A 25,263-nucleotide genomic window follows, 5' to 3' on the forward strand; every position below is an offset into this window, starting at 1 on the left:
CTATGATAAGTTTATGTTTAACCTAAGAAACTGCCAAACAGTTTTCCAAAGTGTTTGTACCATTTTACATTCCCAACAGCAATATATGAGTATTCTAGTTTCTTTACATCTTCATTAACACTTGATAATTTCTTTCTGCTTGATTATAGCCTTTCTAGTCGGTGTTTAGTGGTATCTCATTGTACTTTTAATTTGCATTTCCATAATGATTAATAATGTTAAGCATATTTTCATGGACTTACAGCTATTCTTGTATCTTTGGTAAAATGTTTACTCACATCTTTTGATCATTTTTTCATTGGCTTGTTTATCTTCATATAATTGAGTTGTAAGTTTTTATATTCTGAGTATAAGTTCTTTACCAGATATGCTTTCAAATATCTTTTCTCAATCTGAGGCTTTTCATTTTCCCAATGGTCTTTTTCTTTTTTTAAACTTTTCGCCACACGCAGCATGTGGGTTCTTAGTTCCCTGGCCAGGGATCAAAACCACGCCCTGTGCAGTGGAAGTGTGGAGTCTTAACCACTAGACCACCAGGGAAGTCCCCTAATGGTGTCTTTTGAAGTGCAAAAGTTTTAAATTTTGATCGTCTCATTAATCCTTTTTTTTTTTTGATGGATCATGTCTTTGCCTTACCCAAGGTCATGAAGATTTTCTCCTGAGCATTTTTCTAGAAGTTTTATTGTCGCTGTAACATTCATGTTTGTGATCAATTTTAAGTTTAATTTTGTGAATGGTATGAGGTAAAAGTGTAAATTTATCTTTTTGGTTATCCAATTGTTTTAGCACCATTTGTTGAAAAGACTATCCTCTTCCAGTTGAATTGGCCTGGCACATTAATTGAAAATCAATTCATCATACATATGAGGCTTTACTTCTTTTTATTCCTTTATTTTTCCAGCTTGTCTTCCTGTATCTAGCTTATTTCACTTAATGTCCTCCAAATTCATCCATGTTATTGCAAATGGCAGTGTTTTCTTCCCTCTCATAGCTGAATAATTGTTCATTGCATGTATATATCACATTCTTTTTAATCCATCCTTCTGTCAGTGGACATAGATTATTTCTGTATCTTGGATATTGTGAATAAGGCTACAATGAAAATGGGAGTGCAGGTATCTCTTCAAGTCCTGGTTTCATTTCCTTTGGGTATATACTTAGAAGTGGGATTGCTGTTTCACATCATAATTTTATTTTTAATTTTTTGAGGAATGTCCATACTGTTTTCCATAGTGGCTGCACCAATTTACATTCCCACCAAGAGTATACAAGGGTTTCCTTTTCTCCACATCCTCTCAAACACTTGTTGTCTCTTGGCTTTTTGATAATCACTATCCTAATAGGAGTGAGGTGATATCTTATTGTACTTCCCTCATCCCCAACTTTATTGAGATATAATCGACATGCAACATTGTTTATATTTAAAGTGTACCATATGATAATTTGATACATATGTATATTTCAAAATGTTTACCACAGTAAAGTTAGTTAACACATCCTTCACCTCACATAATTACCACTTTGTTGTTGTTATTGTGAGAATATTTAAAATCTATGCAACTTTAAAGCATACAATACAGTATTACTAACTAGTCACCATGCTGTACATTAGATACCCAGAACTTATGCCTCTTATCACTGAAAATTTGCACCTTTGACTGACATGTCCTCATTTCTCTCACCCCTGCAACCCCTGGTAACTACGATTCTGCTTTTGTGAGTTCAGGTGTTTAGATTCTACATATAAATGAGATCATACAGTATCTGCCTTTGGCTTATCTCAGCATAATGCCCTCAAGGTCCATCCATGTTGTGGCAAATGGCAGGGTTTCCTTCTTTTTAATGACTGAATAATATTCCTCTGTGTGTGTGTCTCTTTATTTTCTTTATTCGTTCGTCTGTCAATAGACACTTAGGTTTTTTCCATGTCTTGGCTATTGTGAATAATGCGCAATGAACATGAGTGCAGGTATCTCTTCAAGATAGTGATTTCATCTCTTTTGGATATATACCCAGAAATGAGAGTTTTGAATCACATGGTAGTTCTTTTTTAAAAATTTTTGAGGAATATTTATACTGTTTCCACAGTGGTTGTACCAATTTACATTTCCACCAGCAGTGCACAAGGGTTCCCTTTTCTCCACATTCTCATCAGCATTTGTTATCTCTCTTTTTTTTTTTGATAGCCATTCTAACAGATGTGAGGTGGTATCTCATTGTGGTTTTAATTTGCCTTTTCCTAATGATTAGTGATGTTGAGCACCTTTTTGTGTACTTGTTGACCATTTGTATGTCTTCTTTGGAAGAAAGTTTATTGAAGTCCTCTGTCCATTTTTTAATCAAATTATTTGCTTTCTGCTATTGAGTTCTGTATGTATTTACCCCTTATGAATATTAATCCTTTATGAGGTAGATGGTTTGCAGACATTTTCTCCCATCCTGTAGCTTGCCTTTTCATTTTGTTGACTTTCTTTTTTTTTTAATTTTTATTTATTTATTTATCTTCGTTTCTGTGCTAGGGCTTTCTCTAGTTGTGACAAGTGGGGCCACTCCTCATCGCGGTGCGCGGGCCTCTCACTGTTGTGGCCTCTCTTGTTGCGGAGCACAGGCTCCAGACGCGCAGGCTCAGTAATTGTGGCTCACGGGGCCAGCTGCTCCATGGCATGTGGGATCTTCCCAGACCAGGGCTCGAACCCGTGTGCCCTGCATTGGCAGGCGGACTCTCAACCACTGCGCCACCAGGGAAGCCCCTGTTGACTGTTTCTTTTGCAGAAGCTTTTAAGTTTGATGTCTGTAGTCCCACTTGTTGATTTTTGCTTTAGTTGCTTGTGAGTTTGGTGTCGTATCCAAAAAAAAAAAAAAAAAAGGCCAAGATTGATGTCAAAGATCTTTTCCCCTGTGTTTAATTCTAGGAATTTTACAGTTTCAAGTCTACTGTCCTTCCATTTCAACTTGAAGGACTTATTTGAACATTACTTGCAGGGCAGATCTAGTGATAATGAACTCCCTCAGCTTTTTGTCTGGGAATTCCTTAATTTCTCCCTTATTTTTGAAGGACAGTTTTGCCAGATATAAAGTTCTAAGTTGACAAGTTTCTTTTCTTCAGCACTTTAAATGTATCATTCCATTGCCTCCTAGAATCCCTTACACATGATGAGTAACTTTTCTCTTGCTGCTTTCAAGATTCTCTTTTTGTGTTTGGTTTTTTCATTATATGTCTTGGCATGGGTCTCTTTAGATTTATCCTACATGGAATTTGCTGCTTCTGGAATTTTGTTGTTGTTGTTTTAAATTTTTTTTAACATCTTTATTGGCATATAATTGCTTGACAATGTTGTGTTAGTTTCTGCTATATAACAAAGTGAATCAGCTATATGTATACATATATCCCCATATCCCCTCCCTTTTGCATCTCCCTCCCACCCTCCCTATCCCACCCTGCTAGGTGGTCACAAAGCACCGATGAGCTTCTGGAATTTGTAGAGCTTTGTCTTTCCTCAAATTTCAGAAGTATTCAGCCATCGTTTCTTCAAATAATCTCTCTCATCTTCTGGGACTCCTATAATTGTATATATTGGTCCTTTTGATGGTGTCCTGTAAATCCCTCAGGTTCTATTCACTTTTCGTCATTCTTTTTGTCTTCTTGATCCTTAGACTCAACAATTTCAAATGACCTGTCTTCAAGTTTACTGATTCTTCCTTCTGTCTATTTGAGTTTGCTGTTGAACCCCTACAGCTCCAGTGAATTTTTCAATTCAGTTATTGTCACCTCCAGAATTTTTTTTTTTTGGCTCCTTTCTACACTATCTCTCTTTGTTGATATTCTTATTTTGTTCATATATTATTTGCCTGATTTCCTTTAGTTCTTTGTCCAGGTTTTCCTTTAGCTTTTTTGTATGTTTAAGTAAGTTGTTTTAAAGATGTTGTCTAGTGAGTCTGTTGCCTGTGTTTATTCAAGGATAATTTTTGGAGATTTATTTTGTTCCTTTGAATAGGCCCTTTTTCTTGTTTCTGTGTATGCCTTATGATCTTTTGCTGAAAATTCGGCATGTGAGAAAACAGCCACCTCCCCTTGTCTTTGCAGATTAGCATGCAATACCTTCAGTAATTGGCAGGGTATATCCTCAGCCTTGGGATCCACTTGGGATGAAGCTAACATCTTCTCAGGTTTTTTTTCCTGGGCATGAATCTTACTTGCGCCATATGTGTGCATTCCCCTCCCTCCAATTTCCCTGGAATACATGGCTGCTGTTAAGTGTGTTATCTTCTCGGAGAATCTTACAACTGCTTCTTAGGGCCTTGCATGACCCAGGCATCCATGGGTCAGTGATCTCTTTGCAGTTTTCGTGTGCTGTTGTGCTTTCCACTTCCTTCAGTGACTTCTGCCAATCTGAGATCTGAGCTATATTGTTGTTCCCTGTCAGAACTCTGGAGTCAAGTGCAACAGAAATCAGTTCCTCGGGTATCCCACAGACTAGTCCTTCTGACCTGAGGGAGGGAACTGGGAATTGGGTTACTTCCTCTCAACCATGCCACACCTGGGAGAAAGTGGAGTGAGGGTGGGTAAAAAGGCCATAAAATATCCTACCATTTGCATGTGGCTTTTTCTTGATTGAGCATTTGCTTGGTTGCCATCACTCTGTGAAAGCCATGTACCTTGTGTGAACTGGCTATCTACAGCTGAGGCAATCCCCAAATGGGTCTGACAGCTGGGTGCTCCCTACCAGCAACACTCCCAGCAGCTGGGATAATGATTCTTCATTCCTGAAGAGGGATCTAGGTGATACGTCACAGCATCCACCTCAGACCTGAAGTCATGAAAAACAGAGGAAGATTATGTGTAGATACAGGCCACATATACATAATGGCCATCCAGTGGCTCTAAAGGTGGCCAACAGGGTGTCAGAAACGGAGTAGAGTATCAGCTCTGACCTTGACCCCAGAAAATTCATGTGTACCCTGACATTTCATTATATGAGTTGTTTAATGTTCTTTGGCTAGAAAAGTTGACAAACTGGAGTACCAGGCACCATGAAATATGAGGGAGAAATGAGGACAGATTGTTTAAATATGAACACAGCACAGCCCAACCCAGAGTTCCTTTATTCCACCCATGCAGACAGGTGACATTCTCTGGAGAAGTTGAAGAAGAGGGGATGTGACTTACAGGCACCACCTGGGAATGATATGCTGGAAAGAAAACAGTCGACTTAGGTAAAGTCTAAATATTGAATGTGAAACCATTAGCCTCTTCATTTTCACAGAACTTCTGTTGCTGGGCTAATTTTCATCTCCTTCCTATCTCCTAAAGGCAGTAGATTGTAGAAACTACTGTCTCAGAGAAAAGATCTTCAAATACTGACACTTGGGAGAACCACAACTAAAAAAGTGGCTCAGGGCCTCCCTGGTGGCGCAGTGGTTGAGAGTCCGCCTGCCGATGCAGGGGATACGGGTTCGTGCCCCGATCTGGGAGGATCCCATATGCCGCGGAGCGGCTGGGCCCGTGAGCCATGGCCGCTGGGCCTGCGCATCCGGAGCCTGTGCTCCGCAACGGGAGAGGCCACAACAGTGAGAGGCCCGCATACTGCAAAAAGAAAAAAAATAAAATAAAATAAAAAAGTGGCTCATTGCCTAATCACTTGACAAGTAGCAGTTCTCAAACTGTGGTTCGTGGATTTCTTGGGGGCCCTAGGAGGGCCCTAGGATCCTTTCAAGGGGTCCAAAATATCAAAATTATTTTTATAATATTTCAGATGCTATTTGCCTTTTTAAATGTGTTAATCTTTGCAGAAGATGGTGCAAAAGCAATAAGTAAAACTATTGGCCCATTTAGCATGAATCAGGGCAGTGGCACCAGTGTACTAGTAAGTCATTCTTTTCTTTACTGACACACTCAAAGTTTTTTTTTTTAAGTCAGTTTCACTTAAGATTCTCTTTCTTGAAGTAAAATGTATTAATTTTATGGAAATCTTCACCCTTTAGTAATGACTTTAATATTCTGTGTGACAAAATAGGAATACACAAAAGCATTTGAGCAATTGTTTGAATTTGTGACCTGAAGTTGCTGCTTTTTTTCATGGGAAACCACTTTTCCTTGAAAGAACTACTGACAAATAAAATATAAATATTCAGACCTGGGTATCGATAAGACATTTTCTCAAAAACAAATAAAATGAGCCAACCACTTATGACAGTATTTGTTACCAATGATAAAATTTAAGCTTTCAAGTGAATTTGTAATTTGTAATTGTAAATGCCAATGAGAGTTTGTCAGCTTCTCAGTATTTAAAAATGTTTCTGATGAGATCAGTGGTGATCTTAATAATATTTTTGATATTATGTAATAGAATGTGTTAACATTTGAAAGACCTGCATATCTCAGTGAACCAGTATTTTCCAAGTGACCAATGCATAATGTCACATGCATAATCTATGAGTAAAAGATTTATTCATTATGCAAAAAATAGGCTAAGGGATTTTAATGTAATGGTATGAGAATTTATTGATAGGTATTTAGATTCCACATTACAACTAACCTTTAAGAAGACCAGTTGTTGAATTTTGGTGCAGTATCAAAGCAGCATATCCATAATTATCTAAAAGAACTATTAAAACGCAGCACCCCTATTCCAATGATGTGTTGACATGAGGCTGGATTTTCTTCATACACCTCAACCAGAAAAGTGCATCACCACGGACTGAATGAGGATGCAGATAGGAGAATCTACTTGTCTTCTAATAAGTCAGACATTAAAGAGATTTGCAAAAAATGTAAAACAATGCCACTCTTTTCCCCATATCTGTTGTTTTGAAAAATAGTTTTTTTTGTTTTTTTGCGGTATGCGGGCCTCTCGCTGTTGTAGCCTCTCCCGTTGCGGAGCACAGGCTCCGGATGCACAAGCTCAGTGGCCATGGCTCACGGGCCCAGCTGCTCCGTGGCATGTGGGATCTTCCCGGACTGGGGCACGAACCCATTTCCCCTGCATCCGCAGGCGGACTCTCAACCATTGTGCCACCAGGGAAGCCTCGAAAAATAGTTATTTTTTATAAAATGTTATTTATCTTAAATGATAAGATGATTATTACTATTTTGAAATAAATATTTTTTCTCAGTTTTAATTTCTAATATGGTAAATATTGATAACATTTAACCCACCTAATAGAAGTCTGTTGGTGTCTTCAATATAAGTGTCTAAAGAAGTCCTGAAATGAAAACATTTAGGAACCACTGCTCTGGAGATTACAATATGCATCTGTAACTTATCGTTGTCTACCATTAAAATGTATTATACTCCTGCATGGGCAATGTAAGAACTTTACAGCATTGTACTTCCAATTTACTACCCATACCTTGTGCTCTTGTTGAAGTATACCTTACTTTTCTATACACTAAAACCCCCACATTGTATTGTAATTTTTACTTTAAACAGTTGAGGCACCCATGGAAGTGTGCTGCTCAGAGCTCCCTTTAAGAAAAAAAACCTCACTGTTCAGCTATGAGAAGTGCAGTTACCTGAGAGCCTCCAGTTATAGTGCCTTCAGAATCTCCCTCAGCTTTAGAATTGAGGTCATGAGTTCTCCGGCAGTCCCCAGCAAATGAATAAGAATGGCAGGCTTGCCAGAGTGTGACCATTTCAACAAGTACAGTGCTCTTCTAATGGGCTTTCTTTGCTATGGAGCTCCCTATTGGATTGTCTGAAGTTTCAACAGATCTCCCTTCCAAATCCTGCTTCCTCCCCCATTCCTTTTTCAGATGTTCAATTTACACTGTACTCTGAAGGCTTCCCCTGCAAAATTCTGACCTCTCTTTTTATCTTTCACAGACAACACACTCAGTAAACCTCTCACACTCCTAACTCTATCTTATAATTTGCTCCCTTGGAAGAGCCAACTGACATAACAGTCTTTCAAAAAGTTTTTACTCTATTTGGTGTTTTTAAAAATTTCTTCCTGCAGAATTGAGTTTCTTCCTGTTATCATTTCTCTTCTTTATTTTGCCTTCATTTTTTTTTCTTTTTGCGGTACACAGGCCTTTCATTGTTGTGGCCTCTCCCGTTGCGAAGCACAAGCTCTGGATGCGCAGGCTCAGCAGCCATGGCTCACGGGCCCAGCCGCTCCGCAGCATGTGGGATCTTCCCGAACCAGGGCATGAACCCATGTCCCCTGCATCGGCAGGCGGACTCTCAACCACTGCGCCACGAGGGAAGCCCTTGCCTTCATTTTTGAAGACTATTTTCCCTAGATACAGAATTGTAACCTGTTAATTTTTGTCTTTCATCACTTTACAGATGTAGTTCCATTGTCTTGTGGATGTCATTTCTTCTGATTACATGTCAGCCATTTTTCTTTTCACTGTTTCCTACATGGATTGTCCTTTGTTCTGACTGCTTTCAGGATTTTGTTATTATCTTGGTTTTCAGAATTTTGACCAGAATATGACTATATGTGGATTTCTTTGAATTTATCCTGCTTGGGGTACACAGAGCATCTTGGAATTGTGGGTAGATATATTTCACTAATTTTGATAAATCATGGCCATCGTATCTTCAAATATATCATCTCATTAATCCTTCTTCTTATACTCCAATAACACATAAGTTAGACTGTTTGATATTGTCTCACATACTTCTGAGCTCTGTTCCAGTTTTTAAAAAATAGTTTTATTGAAGAATAATTGACATACTATAAGTGACGCATTTAAAAATTGACAAAGTGTATATTAAAATTTGATATAAAATTTAAAATTTGCGGAATGGCCAAGATGGCAGAATAGAAAGACCCTCAGTTTATGTTCTCCCATGGGAACACCAAAATTGCAACTATTTATACAGCAACTATCCATAAGATGACCTGAGGACTAGCAGAAAAGATCTTGTACAGCTAAAGATATAAAGAAGGAACCACAATGAGATGGGTAGGAGGGGTATAGTCAAGACCCATACCATGGGTGGGTGACCCCAAATGGGAGGATAATTACAGTTTCAGAGGTTCTCCCCAAGGAGTGAGGCATCTGAACCCTACACTGGGCTCTCCAGGCTAGGAGTCATGCACCAAGATGAGCTCCCAGAACATTTGGCTTTAAAGGCAAGTGGAGCTTACTTTTGGAAGACCCAGAGGGCTGAGGGAAATAGAGACTCCACTAAAGGGCTCACAGAAAATCTCACATGCTCTGGGATGCAGGGCAGAAGCAGTAATTTAAAAGGAGCCTGGGTCAGACACACCTGCTGATTTTGGAGAGCCAGGAGGCAATTGGGACTCACCATGGGGACATAGATGCTGGAAGAATCCATTAGGGGAGCTCATCCTACCATGAGTACTCTGGTGCTGGTGAGCTCCATTTTGGAATCCTTCCTCTGGCTTATTAGTGACAAGATCTGATCCCACCCACCAGCCAGTGGGCTCCAGTCCAGGGACACCCCAGGTCAAGCAGCTAACTGGATGGGGACACAGCCCCACTCACCAGCAGGCCGGCTGCCTTTGAATACCCTGAGCCCCCAGCTGCCCCAGGACCCGACCCTGCATACCGGTGGGGCTGCACTAGCCCTAGGACCCCTGGGGTCCCAATAGAAGGAATCAACAGTATATTAGGTGATACAGAGGAATGGATCAGCAAACTGGAAGACAAGAGTAGTGGAAATTACTGAAGCTGAACAGAAAAAAAGAATTTTAAAAAATGAGGGCATCTGGGGTGACATAAAGTGACTAACATTTGCATTATAGGGGTCCCAGAAGGAGAAGAGGACATATCTGAAGATATAATAGCTGAAAACTTCCCTAATCTGGGAAAGAAAACAGACATTGAGGTCCAGGAATCAAAGAGAGTCCCAAACAAGATCAACCCAAAAGGGACCACACCAAAACACATTGTAATCAAAATGGCAAAAAGTAAAGGCAAAGACAATATTAAAAGCAGCAAGGAAGAGTAACAAGTTATGTAAAAGGGAATCCCCATAAGGCTATCAGCTGATTTTTCAGCAGAAACTCTGCAGGGCAGAGGGAATGGCATGATATATTTAAAGTGATAAAAGAGAAAAAACTACACTCAAGAATACTCTATCCAATGTCTATCCTTCAGATTTGAAGGAGAGATAAAATACAGACAGGCAAAGCTAAAAGAGTTTAGCATGACAAAACCAGCTTTACAAGAAATGTTGAAGGGACTTTTCTAAGCATAAAAGGCCACAACTAGAAATAAGAAAATTATGAAAGAAAAAATCTCACTGGTAAAGTTAAATATATAGCAATGGTAGTAGACTAACCAGTTATAAAGCAAGCAGGAAGGTTAAAAGACAAAATTAGTAAAATCATCTATTTTCACAGTAACTAGTTAAGGGAAACACAAAACAAAAAGATGTAAAATATAATGTCAAAAACAGTAAACATGGAGGGCAAGTTAAAAACACAAGGTTGTTAAAATGAGTTTGACTTAAGAGATCACCAACTTAAAATAATCACATAAATATATAGATTGCTATATATAAACCTCATGGTAATCACAAACCAAAAATCTATAATAGATATACACACAAAAAAGGAGCAAGAAATCCAAACATAACACTAAAGATAGTCATCAAATCATAAAGGAAGATAGTAAAAGAAGGGAGGAACAAAAAAGAACTACAGGGGCTTCCCTGGGGTGCAGTGTTTGAGAGTCCGCCTGCCGATGCAAGGGACACGGGTTTGTGCCCCAGTCTGGGAGGATCCCACATGCCGCGGAGCGGCTGGGCCTGTGAGCCATGGCTGCTGAGCCTGTGCGTCCGGAGCCTGTGCTCCGCAACGGGAGAGGCCACAACAGTGAGAGGCCCGCGTACCGCAAAAACAAACAAAAAACTACAAAAACAAACCAAAAGCAATTAACAAAATGGCAATAAGTACATAACATCAATAATTACTTTAAATGTAAATGAACCAAAAGATTTATAGTGGCTGAATGCATACAAAAACAAGACCCGTATATATGCCACCTACAAGAGACTCACTTTAGATCTAGAGAGACACACAGACTGTAAGTGAGGGGATGGAAAAAGATTTTTTATGCAAATGGAATTCAAAAGAAAAATGGGGTAGAAATAGTTATATCAGACAAAATAGACTTTAAAACAAAGACTGTTACAAGAGACAAAGAAGGATATTACATAATGATCAAAGGACGAATCCACAAAGATATAACAGTTGTAAATATAAATGCACCCAGCGTAGGACAACTTAAATACATAAGGCAATATAAACAGACGTAAAGGGAGAAATTGACAGTAGCCCAATAATAGAAGAGGCCTTTAAAACACCACTTACATTTATGGACCGATCATCCAGACAAAATCAATAAGGAAATACTGGCTTTATATGACACAAGACAAGATGGACTTTGTGTGTGTGTGTGTGTATGTATTAAAGACTTAGATGTAAGACCTGAAACCAGAAAAATGCTAGAAGAAAACGTAGGCAATAAGTTCTTTGATATCAGCCTTAGCAAAATATATATATATTTCTTTGCGGTGCGCGGGCCTCTCACTGTTGTGGCCTCTCCCATTGCGGAACACAGGCTCCGGACGCACAGGCTCAGCGGCCATGGCTCACGGGCCCAGCTGCTCTGTGGCATGTGGGATCTTCCCAGACCCGGGCACGAACCCGTGTCCCCTGCATTGGCAGGCGGACTCTCAATCACTGCGCCACCAGGGAAGCCCAGCAATATTTTTTTGGATATGTTTCTGCAGGCAAGGGAAACAAAAGCAAAAATAAACAAACGGGACTTCATCAAACTAAAAAGCTTTCGCACAGCAGAGGAAACTATCAACAAAATGAAAAGGCCACCTACTGAATGGGAGAAGATATTTGCAAATGATACATCCGATACAGGGTTAATATCCAAAATATACAAAGAACTTGTAAACTCAACATCAAAAAATAACCCAGTTAAAAAATGGGCAGAAGATCTGAATAGACATTTTTCTGAAGAAGACACACAGTCAACAACTATCAGCATCACTCATCATCAGGAAAATGCAAATGCAAATCAAAATCACAATGAGATATCACATCACACCTGTCAGAATTACTATTTTCAAAAAGACAAGAAATAGGGGCTTCCCTGGTGGCGCAGTGGTTGGGAGTCCGCCTGCCGATGCAGGGGACGCGGGTTCGTGCCCCGGTCCGGGGAGATCCCACGTGCCGCGGACCGGCTGGGCCCGTGAGCCATGACCGCTGAGCCTGCACGTCCGGAGCCTGTGCTCCGCAAGCGGGAGAGGCCACAACAGTGAGGGGCCCGCATACCGCAAAAAAAAAAAAAAAAAAAAGACAAGAAATAACAAGTGTTGGCAAGGATGTGGACAAAAGGGAACCTTCATGCACTGTTAGTGAGAACGTAAATTCATACAGCCACTATGAAAAACAGTGCAGAGATTCCTCAAAAAATTAAAAAATAGAACTATTCTACGATCCAGCAATTCCACTTCTGGGTATTTGTCTGACAAAAACAAAAACACTAATTTGAAAAGATATAAGGCCCATATGTTCATTGTAGCATTACTTACAAAAGCTAAGATATGGAAGCAACCTAAATGTCCATCAATGGATGAATGGGTAAAGAAGATGTGAGATACATATCTATCTATCTATCTATCTATCTATCTATCTATCTATATATATATGGTATAATGGAATATTAGCCCAAAAAAGGAAGAAATACTGCCATTTGTGACAACATGGTTGGACCTAGGGGTTATTATGCTAAGTGTAACAAGTCAGAAAGACAAATACTGTATGGTTTCACTTACATGTGGAATCTAAAAAGCAAAACAAATGAACAAGCATAACTAAATAGAAGCAGAGTCATAGATGTAGAGAACAAACAGGTGGTTGGGTATTCCTATGCATGAACAAGGTCTTTTTAAATGTCTTTAAAAATACCTCTCAGTGATGTTTTGTACTTTTAAAATCTTGTAAATCTTTTGTCATGTTTATCCCTCAGAATTTCATATTTTTGATGATTTTGTAAATATTATAATCTTTCAGGTTTCAATTTCTGGTTGTTCTTTATAAGAACACGAATTTTAAAAATCTTGTTTTCTACAAGTTGCTAGACATTTTAGTTTCATAAGAGCTTATCATTGGATTTTCTACATAGGAGATCATCCCATTGTGAATAAAGACATTTTTACTTTCCATTCTGGATGCCTTTTATTTACCTTTTTGCACTTATTCCAGTGGGCTCCAATTCACTATTGAATAAAGGTGGTGAGAGTAGACATCTTTGTCTCATTTCTGACATTTGTTGAAAAGCTTTCATTCACTATGTTGATTATATGTTTCACAGGTGGAGGAGGTTTCGTTTTATTCATAGTTTGCTGAGAATTTTTACAAATTAGGAATGGATTGGATTTTGTGAAATGCTTTTCTGTGTCTATTTAAATAATCTTTTTTTGCTTTTAGCTTGTTAATATGGGGCTTTACATTGATTGATATTCAAATGTTAAATGAATCTTGCATTTCTGGGACCCTTTGGTTATGAGACATTCATTTCTAAAAAAATCCTTTTTTAACATGTTGTTTTTTTCATTCTTTACTTTTTTTTTTTTTTTTTTTTTCTTTTTGCGGTATGCGGGCCTCTCACTGTTGTGGCCTCTCCCGTTGCGGAGCACAGGCTCCGGAGCGCAGGCCCAGCAGCCATGGCTCACGGGCCCAGCCGCTCCGCGGCATGTGGGATCCTCCCAGATTGGGGCACGAACCCGTATCCCCTGCATCGGCAGGCGGACTCTCAACCACTGCGCCACCAGGGAGGCCCTCATTCTTTACTTTTTGTGTTTCAGTTTGAATATTTTCTATTGACCTGTCTTAAGTTTGATTCTTTCCTCTGTTGTCTTACTGGGAAGTCTACTGAAAGGCTTCTCCTCTGATATATTTTTCATTTCTAGCATTTCATTGACTTTTTCTGAAAAAAGGGATAATTTTCATCTGTATGCTAAAATTATCCATTATTCATGTTGTCCCTCCTGTCCACTATTTCCTTTAAAATGCTCACCACAGTTATTTTAAATTTTCTGTCTGGTAATTCCCATATTGAGGCCCTCTCCGGATCAAGAATCTTTCCTCTCTTGGTGATGACTAACATAGACTGCCATTGCCTGTGTTAATTCAAAGACCCAAAAGTCTTAGAGTTCCCCCAGTTCTCCTACTCTGCCCCAGACTTCAGCAGACACTGCTTGCCCACACCTCAGCAAGTTCTCTCTCAGCTCCCCTATCCTTCTCCCAGCTGTAGACCACCATTACCTCATACTCAGTATAAGGCCCAGGAATTCCTGTTGGGTTTCTCTTTGTTTCCTTTTTGTCCCCAATTTTTAGCAGTGTCTCTCTATATAAGCTCCGCTTATATCTGGGGCTACTAAAGATTCTAAACCCTCAAACTAGCTCACATTTGGCCTTCGAAAATTCTTCTTATCCCTGTCTGTGGCACCTCCTCTCCCTCCTGCTGCTCTTTCAATGATAAAATTAACTTGGATGCCTCTTTTTCAAGAGGGGTCTGTCACCTTTTGTATTTTTGCTTAGCAGTTTTCTTGGTGACCTCAGATTTCTGATGGGTTAAGCAATCATTTTTTTGATACTATGATTTTATAGGTCATCTGCCTTTGTTTTTGTTGACTGGTTTTTTGAGTAGGAGAGACATTTCCCTGTGACTTTCTATGTCCTAAGCAAGAGTGGAAGTTCCTAATGTTGTTGTCTCTGAAGTTCCTCAGTTGTCTCTGAGGTCCAGTGGCACTCCTGCCCCATCATCTTTGAATTTCCATTTTTGCTTAAGCTGAGTAGAGTCTGGTTCACCTCATTTTAACACCCAGTGTCATAACACTGCAGTGGGAAAACACTGGGAAGACATTATGCAGAAACTGCCCTCTACTAGAAATGCCTCCATTTCTTTACTTGCAAAATGGGGGTAAAATTCCCTGCTCTATCTGCTCACAAGTCTCTTGGGAGAGTCTTCTGGAATAATGGGTGTGAATGAGCTCTGTAACATGTACAATCAATATGCATATGTTATTACTAATTTGGTTGTGCTGGGTCTTAGATATGGCAGGCAGGCTCCTTAGTTGTGGCTCATGGGCTCCTTAGTTGCAACTGGCCAGCTCCTTAGTTGTGGCATGCGAACTCTTAGTTGTGGCATGCATGTGGGATCTAGTTCCCTGACCAGGGATCGAACCCAGGCCCCTTGCATTGGGAGCATGGAGTCTTATCCACTGTACCACCAGGGAAGTACCTAAAGTTTTGTTTTTTCCACTACCTCATTATGGAACCCAGGTCTTCTCTCCACTGGTACTTCCACTTTCTGGTTTGGGCCCATCATTTCTCAGCAGGAGCTTACCATGTGATAGCTACCCTGCCTGAGCACTTTAGGCAACTGTGCTATCCTTATTACAGATATATTCTATGGATTCCTGACTCCAACTCTTACCAGCTGTGTGAAGTTAGAGAAATAGTGTAATATCCCGAAGCCTCAGTTTCTTTGTTAGTAAACTGGGGATAAAAGTAGCATATAATCTCATAGAGTTGTTGTAAGAATTAAATGCCATGTTTGTGATGTGTGCCTGGCATACTGGAAGTAACTTCCCCAAGGCCTTGTAGTCAGTTTGCATCTGGGCTAGCCTGAAGCCCAAGTTGGTGATGCCAAAGACATCATTTCAGTCATGGAGTTATGTGATCTCCGAATAGCTTTTCTGGGCTCTCTACCTCACCTTTGTTCCATATTCCAAATAAGCATACTTTTAAGGTCTTTCCCTTGCCCTAAAACTTTTATTTGTCACTCAATGCCAGGAACTCTCTTCACATCTCCAGATGAATTTTCCCAGCATTCAAAGTTCTTGACAGCTGTGGATAAAACTTATCTGTTAAGCATGCCTTATTGCTATGTTTTAGCTCACAAGCGCTCTGGCTGTGTCTTGAACAATGGGTAAGCTGAGGACAGGCAAAGATGTAGAGGGCTATTGTAGGTTGTATGGGAGAGGGCATTTCCAGGGTAAAAATGATGGGGGTGAAGACCAAGGGGCAGGTAAGGCATGTATGGGAAGCAGAGAGCAGGCTATTGGGTACATGAAAGATGTGCACCATGGAAGGTGAGGCTGGAGTAACATCCACAGATGGACTGTTTGGACCATGAGCACAGGTATAAGCTGCCTAATTTTTGTTCAGTAGGTGACGGGGAATCCATAAAATTGGTTTGAGAGGTAAAGACATGGCAATCTGCACTCCCTGCAGGTCTTCTTGCTCCTGGCTTCACTCCAACTATTTCAGAGGTCAGACAGTCTGGAGTAGACTCTCGGGGCTCTTCTCCCACTTTGTTCTCCTGGCAGCCTCTGAAAGGCCCAGCCTCACCCACCAACAGAAGGGTACTCTTTATAGCCTCATACTGCTGAGACACCACAGCTTGAAGTTCTGAGAAAAAACATAGAATATGACCACAAGATCTCAACATCTGCTTGTCCACATTGAAATCCCTCTGTGCCTTAGTTTCCTCAACTGTGAATTGGGAGTAAGAACACCTACTTTGGAGGGGTATTATGTGGTGTAAATGAGATAATGTAAGAAAAGTGTATAGCACAGGGTCTGGCATGAAGCCAGCCCCCATTAAATTCTTCTGCCCTGGCCTTCCCTTGGGACAGTCTTCCCTCTAGCACTTTCCATTCACAGTGTGTCCGAGGACACAAGAAAGCTGTCCTTGTGTGTGGGCATAACCTGCAGGGTGGGGCACTCAGTGTTTGCCTTCAAGAACACACAGGCAATCCATGAACAGAACAGAATGGAGATGACTGGCAGTCCAGGTTTCCAACACAGTAGTGAGCACATGGAAGGACAGTGCTCACGAGGACAGCAATGTGATGCAGAGGAAGACACAGTTTGCATCAAGTGATGTCTAATTACAGCTCTAGGAGTCAACGGCTGAGGAACTTGGGCATGTCCCTCCACTTCTCTGATCCTGTTTCTTCATTGAAATTGTTTTGATGTGAGGGGTCAGTGAGAGAATACAGGTCAAGTGCTGCATATCGTCTGGTGCTGCCAGAGCCGGGTGGGGTCTGCCTTCTCCCACATGGATTCCCTATGAGACCCAGTGGAGGGGAGAGCAGTCAGGATGGTCAGAGAAGCTCCTTGTTGCTCTCAAGGCCCTACTGTGGCCTGGACCTCTGGGACCAACCCTGCTATGATGGTGAAGCAATTCTGTGACATCTACATACCATGTGGCTCTCTGTCTTGACTCTGTGCCAATTCTGTTGGGAGATTTTACAGAGGGTGTAGCACTGTACTGTCCAGTAGAAATATAATGTGAACCACATGCATGAGTTTAAATTTTCTAGTAGTCACATTAAAAAGAATGAAAAGATATGAAAATGCCAGTATATTTATTTAACCCAGTATATCTAAAATATTGTTTCAACATGTAACCAGTATAAAAATATTTATTAATGAGATAAATTATTCTTTTTTCATACTAAGTCTTCAAACTCCCATGTGTGTTTTACATGAAAAGCAATCTTAATTATGACTAGCCACATTCCAAGTGCTCAATAAGCCATACAGGACAGATAGAGCGGGACTCGACCTTCAGGAAACAGAGCCATGCTGCCATCTGGTGGTTATGTCATCAAAGAGCACCCTGAGCACCCACACTGGGCCAGGTCCTGTGCTGACACCAAAGACACAGAAATTACATGCTTCCTTCCTCCGGAGAGCCTTAATCCCAGAGAGAGAAAAGGTGGTCAGAAAGAACCAACCTTCAGAGTGTGCAAAGTCCCAGAAGAGAAGGCTCTTACAATGCTCTGGGATTTGGAAACACCAAGGGTGATAGCAGAGAAGTGAGAAGGTTCTAGGAGCAAGGAGGCATTTCACAGATGGAGAGGAGACTGACCTGCGTGGGGACACATGATAAACAGTTGCCCTGAGGTAAGGAGACTCTTGGCCAGGCCTCCAGAATCTCTCACATGGACCATGGAAGCCACTTTAAAAAGTACTTTTTTTTCTTTTTTTTTTCCCTAAGTAATGAATACATCCAATAATTCCAAATCTGATAAGTACAAAAGCAAACAGTCTCCCTCCCATCCCTGCCCCCTAACTACCCCATTCCCATTTAGTGAAGCGTACAAGCAATGCCATGATAACCCTGTACACAATTATTCTACATGTGCAAGTATATCAGTAGAATAAGTTTCTTGAAATTATTGGGCCCAAATATATGTGCATCTAAAATTTTGATAAGTAATAGCTTTTTTTAAAAAATTGGCTTTATTTAGATAATAATCTACATATAATAAGTTCACTATTTTAACTGCACAATTTGATGAGTTTTGAAAAATGTATATAGTTATGTAACCACAACCATATCATGATATAGAACATTTCTACTGCCCCATAAAGTTCCTTTTTGGCCCTTTGCAGTTAATCCCCTCACCACCACCCCAGCTTCTGACAACTACTGATCTGTTTTCTGCCTTATAAGATGGTCTTTTCCAAAATATCATATGAATGGAACAATATAGACTGTAATCTTTTCTGTCTGGATTCTTTCATTTAGCGTATGGATAATGTGATTCATCCATCTTCTTATGCTTCATATATCAAGGTAGTAGTTTTTATTAAGTACTATTCTATTCTATGGATACATTACAATTTAACCATTCACCAGTAGATGGACATTTGGGTGGTTTCCAATTTGCGGCTATAAAGCTTTTTATGGACATTCAAGTACAAGTCTTTAAGCTTTCAGTTCTCCTAGGTACATACCTAGGATTGGAATTTCTGGGTCATATGTTAAGTGAATAGTTATCTTTATAAGAAACTGCCATACTGTTTTCCAAAGTAACTGTACCATTTTGTATTGCCACCAGCAATGAGAGTTCCAGTTGCTTTACACCCTCACTCATACTTGGTACAGGTTATCTTTTTCATTTTAGCTATTCTAGTAGGTGTGTTGTGGTGTCTCATTGCAGTTTAAATTTACATTTGACTGATGCTACATGTTGTCTGTGGGCTTATTTGCTGTTTTTATACATTCTTTGTGGAAGTGCCTGTTCAAACCTTTTGCCCATTTTCAAATTGAGTTGCTTGTCTTCTTATTATCAAGTTGTAAGATATCTTTATATATACAGGTCTTTTGTCGGATATATGTTTTGAAAGTAATTTCTGTCTGTGGCCTATTCATTGTCTTATTAGTGTCTTTCAATGAACAAATGTTTTTAATTTTGATGAAGTTCTTCTCCAGTTTCCCTATTTGTTGTCCCTGGGCTACTCCTGTTCTTGGCTTCATCACCACAGGGCAAGAAAACCTTTCTGCTGGTTCTCACTGACTGAGGCAGAATTCTCTTGCCTTGGGTCAGGGCTGTGTGCTATTGTCTGTGGCCATGTCTTCCGTTAACTGTCCTCTTCCCCTCTTTCAAGGAATTGTCACCTTTTTCAGTTTATTGAGACAACAGTATTTTTTTTCAGGTTTAAATTTAGAATTAATAAAATTGATAAAGCCATTGCCTTGTAGTCAAAGACAGATTTATTACTCTGCAGTAAGGGAGAACATACACCATAAGGACCTCAGAATGGGACAGGGGTTGTTAGGGTAGCTCTGGGGGTTGGAGTTAGTCATAGGATGGTATTAGCCTTAGTTGTAGGATGGTATTGGCAGGGATTATTAAGAATTTATAAACTAAGGACTTAGTGTTACAAATAGTGGTCTTATTTTTAGAATGTATGAGTCTGTTTATGTTACTCTTAGGCTAGTTTTTCTGTGGTCTTAGAACATATGGGTGAGAACAAACTGGTGTTAACAGTTTTAATTTTGAGACTTTGTGATGAATGTCATAGTTTTGGTTTGGTAGAGTTTATCTGTTTTGTGAGTCAGGTTACATTTTGCAAGTTGTGGTTTCTCTTTTATTTTTATCTATTATATCAATCCTGTGGATTTTGGATTACTGAAGTGCAGGCTTCAGTAATATAAGATTAAGATAGCTTGCCTGATAAGTAGGAAAGACTAAGAGCTCAGTAAAGGCTGTTGGGCTAGTGGATATCTATTTAGAAAATAATACACTTACACCTCCACCACCTTTATTTATGATTCACACCATATAAAATTGGTAATAAATAAAGTGCCTAAATGTATTAGAAGAAAATATGGGAGAATATTTTTATAATGACAACATGAGGAAGCTAGGAAAGATACAAAAGCTAGAACATACAAAATATTTAACAAAAGATTAATAATTGTTATATATAAGGAAAAGCTATACAACCCAGTCAGAAAAAGACAACTTGTGGAGTGTAGTTAGCTAATGGCCTTCAGCAGCAGACTCCTTCAGGTTCACCTAAACTTTGACGCCGAGGCCACACTGTTCTTGGGGTGGTCCTTGCCAATGGCTGAGCAACACTGTGGCATATCTGCCTGACGTGGGACTCTGTGACTGGCCATCTGTGTTGAATACTGATAGCTTCCTCGCCCAATCCTGCTTCCTCCCTTTTCCTTTCACAGGAAAATTACTTCCTAATAAAATTTTTTCACTCTTAACTCTATCTCAGCATCTGCTTCCCGGTGAACGCAACCAACATACAACTTTAAAAAAATAAGAAAATTTATAATCAGTATACCCTATAAACATGTATATCCTTCACAGAAGGATAAACATGAAGAGATGCTTAACACCACCAGTGAAAAAATGTAATTAGGGAAATGAAAATTTAGGGAGCAATAAGAAGAATTTTTGTCTATAACATTGGCAAAGGCTTAAAGAAGTTCAATATCTGTGTTGGCTAGCATATGTTGGGAATGTAAACTGGTATAGCCACTTTGGAGAACTGGCTTGCAAAATATTTTAAAATTATATGTAAATATCATATGACTCAGAATATTTCATTTCTTGAAATGTTCTTTAAAGAACAATTGCTAATGTGTAAAATGAGGCATGTTCAAGAATATTCATTGTAACATGGTTTGTAATTGTTAAACAATTCTGGAAAGAAACAAATGAAACTAACAACAGTATATACACCTGAAGTAGTTTTGTAGAACCAATTAAAATTAGAGATCTCGTCACTCTTTGGCCAAGAATATACTGATTTTTAAAAAACTGTTTTTTATTGTGGTAAAATATACATAATATAATATTTATCATTTTAATCATTTGTAAGTGTACAATTCTGTGACATTAAATACATTCACCATGTTTTCTAGTTTCACCTATGTTGTGGCATATTTAAAAAAAGCTATTACTTTTTATAATTGAATAAGATTCCACCACATTTTCTTTATCCACTCAACTGTTGATGGACACTTGGGTTTTTTCCCCACCTTTTGGGTGTTGTGAATACATATTGCTTCTGTGAACACTGGTGTACAGATATCTATTCAAGTTCATGCTTTCAATTCTTTTGGATTATATAGCTAAGAGTAGAATTGCTGGATCATATGGTAATTCTGTTTAACTTTTTGAGGAACAAACTGTTTCCACAGCAGTGGCACTATGTTATATTCCTATCAGCAATGCACAGTGTTCCCACTTTTCCAAATACTTGCCAACACTTATTATTTTCTATTTTTTTTAAATTATAAGCGTCATATCTTATCTTTTATGGTTTCAATTCACATTGCTCTAATGGCTAATGATATTGAACATCTTTTCATGTGCTCGTTGGCCCTTGGTATATCTTCTTTGGAGAAATGTATATTCAAGTCCTTTGCCAGTTTTTGAACTGGGTTTTTTTTTTTGTCAATGAGTTGAGTTGTAGGAGTTCTTTATATATAATGGATAATAATCCCTTATCAGATGTTATGCTTTACAAATATTTTCCTTATTCTGTGGACGGCCTTTTCACTCTTAATGCTGTGCTTTAACACACACAAAAATTTTTTTTAATTAATTAATTTATTTATTTATTTATTTTTGGCTGTGTTGGGTCTTCGTTCCTGTGCGAGCGCTTTCTCTAGTTGCGGCAAGTGGGGACCACTCTTCATCGCGGTGCATGGGCCTCTCACTATCGCAACCTCTTTTGTTGCGGAGCACAGGCTCCAGATGCACAGGCCCAGTAGTTGTGGCTCACGGGCCTAGTTGCTCCCTGGCATGTGGGATTTTTCCAGACCAGGGCTTGAACCCATGTCCACTGCATTGGCAGGCAGATTCTCAACCACTGCGCCACCAGGGAAGCCCAACACACAAAAAATTTTAATTTTGATGTTCAGTTTATTATTTTTTTTTCTTTTGATGCTGGTGCTTTGGATATCATATCCATGAAATTGTAACCAAATCCAATGTCATCAGGATTTTCCTGAACATTACTTCTGAAAGTTACATAGTTTTAATTTTTATGTTTATATCTTTGAACTATGTTGAGTTCATTCTTTTGCATGTGGATATTCAGTTTTCCCAACACCATTTGGAGAGAATATTGTCCTTTCCCCCATTGAATGGTCTTAGCACATTTGTCAAAAATCAATTGACAGTATATGTGAAGACTTAGCTCATGACTCTATTCTATTCCATTCCAATATCCTATATGTCTGTCTTTATGCCAGTACCATGTTTAATTACTATAGCTTTGTAGTAAGTTTAGAAGTCAGAAAGTGTGAGTCCTCCAACTTTATTCTTCTTTTGCAAGATTCTTTTAGCTAATTGGGGCCCCTTGAAATTCCATATGAATTTGAGGATCAGCTTTTCCATTTCTGTAAAAAAGACAGAAATCTTGATAATAATTACATTGAATCTATAGATCACTTCAGTAGTATTGACATCTTAATAATGTTGAGTCTTCAAATCCATGAACAGAGGATGTCTTTCCATGTATTTAGGTTTTCTTTAATTTCTTTCAGCAATGTTATGTAGTTTTAGCATTTGTCTTTTAACTTGGTTAGATTTATTTCTAAGTATTTAAAGTGCTATTGTAAGTTAACTCTGTTTCCTAACTTCCTTTTGGATTATTCATTGCTGATATATAAAACCACAACTAAAAAAACAATTTTTGTTTTTTGATCTGTATTGTGCAACTTTGCTAAATTTTTTTATTAGCTGCAGTGGCTTTAGATAACTGGGAATTTTTTTGGATTTCTATATATAGGATCAAGTCATCTACAAATAGAGGTAGTTTGACCTCTTCTTTTCCAATCTGAATGCTTTTATTTCTTTTTCTGGTTAGAAATTCTAGTACAGTGTCAAATAGCAGCAGTGAAAGCAGGCATCCTTGTCTTATTCCTGATCTCAGGAGGAAAAATTTCAGTCTTTACCATGTTAGCTATAGGCTTTTCATAAAAGACTTTATTGTGTTGAAAAAATTTCCCTTTATTTCTAGTTTTCTGAGTTTTTGTCATGAAAGGATGTTGGATTTCATCAAATGCCTTTTCTGCATCAATTGAGATGATCGTCTTGTTTTTTCCCCCTTCATCTTACTAATGTGATGTATTATGTTGATTGATTTTCTTATGTTGACCCATCTTTGCATTCCTGGGATAAATCCCACTTCATCATGGTGAAAAATCTTTTAAATATGCTGTTGGATTTAATTTGCTAATATATTTCATTTCTAATTTTATTTTGTTGAGGACTTTTGCATCTATATTCATAAGGAATATTGGCCTGTAACTTTCTTTCTTGTGATATCTTTATGTGACTTTGGCATTAGAGTGATGCTGGCTTTGTAAAATGATTTAGGAAGGATTCCCTCCTTTTCAATATTTTGAAAGAGTTTGAGAAGTGTTGGTGTATATTCTTCTTTAAATGTTTGGTGGAATTCTCCAGTGAAGTCATTTTGTCCAGAACTTTTCTATGTTGGGAGGTTTTTAATTACTGTTTCAATCTTACTTGTTATAGGTCTATTCAAATTTTCTATTTCATCTTAAGTCAATTCATGTAATTTTCATGTTTCAAGAAATTTGTTCATAACTTCTAGGTTATCTAATTTGGTGGTGTACATAGTATTCACTTCTAATCCTTCTTATCTTTACAAGGTTGGTAATAATCTCCCCACCTTCATTTCTAATTTTAATTATTTGCGTCTTCTCTCTCTTTTTCTTTGTCATCTAAGTAAGGGTTTGTCAATTTTGTTGTCTTTTCAAAGAACCAACTTTTGGTTTCATTGATTTTTCTCTATTGTTTTTCTATTCTCTATTTTGTTTATCTCTAGATAGATAGATGATAGATAGATAGATAGATAGATATCATCTTTATATACTGTTTGTTGGCAGTCTGTATATCTTCTTTGGAGAAATGTTTATGTGGTCTTCTGCCCATTTTTGGATTGGGTTGTTTGTTTTTTGTTATTGAGCTGCATGAGCTGCTTGCAAATTTTGGAGATTAATCCTTTGTCAGTTGCTTCATTTGCAAATATTTTCTCCCATTCTGAGAGTTGTCTTTTCATCTTCTTTATGGTTTCCTTTGCTGTGCAAAAGCTCTGAAGTTTCATTAGGTCCCATTTGTTTATTTTTGTTTTGATTTCCATTTCTCTAGGAGGTAGGTCAAAAGGATCTTGCTGTGATTTATGTCACAGAGTGTTCTACCTATGTTTTCATCTAAGAGTTTGATAGTTTCTGGCCTTACATTTAGGTCTTTAATCCATTTTGAGCTTATTTTTGTGTATGGTGTTAGGGAGTGATCTAATCTCATACTTTTACATGTACCTGTCCAGTTTTCCCAGCACCACTTATTGAAGAGGCTGTCCTTTCTCCACTGTACATTCCTGCCTCCTTTATCAAAGATAAGGTGACCATATGTGTGTGGGTTTATCTCTGGGCTTTCTATCCTGTTCCATTGATCTATCTTTCTGTTTTTGTGCCAGTACCATACTGTCTTGATTACTGTAGCTTTGTAGTATAGTCTGAAGTCAGGGAGCCTGATTCCTCCAGCTCCATTTTTCGTATTCAAGATTGCTTTGGCTATTCAGGGTCTTTTGTGTTTCCATACAAATTGTGAAATTTTTTGTTCTAGTTCTGTGAAAAATGCCATTGGTAGTTTGATAGGGATTGCACTGAATCTGTAGATTGCTTTGGGTAGTAGAGTCATTTTCACATTGTTGATTCTTCCAATCCAGGAACATGGTATATCTCTCCATCTGTTTGTACCATCTTTAATTTCTTTCACCAGTGTCTTACAGTTTTCTGTATAAAGGTAGTTTGTCTCCTTAGGTAGGTTTATACCTAGGTAATTAATTCTTTTTGCTGCAATGGTAAATGGGAGTGTTTCCTTAATTTGTCTTTCAGATTTTTCATCATTAGTGTATAGGAATGCAAGAGATTTCTGTGCATTAATTTTGTATCCTGTTACT

The sequence above is a fragment of the Mesoplodon densirostris genome, chromosome 6, assembly GCF_025265405.1.
Source record: "Mesoplodon densirostris isolate mMesDen1 chromosome 6, mMesDen1 primary haplotype, whole genome shotgun sequence".
NCBI classification, from domain to species: Eukaryota; Metazoa; Chordata; class Mammalia; order Artiodactyla; family Ziphiidae; genus Mesoplodon; species Mesoplodon densirostris.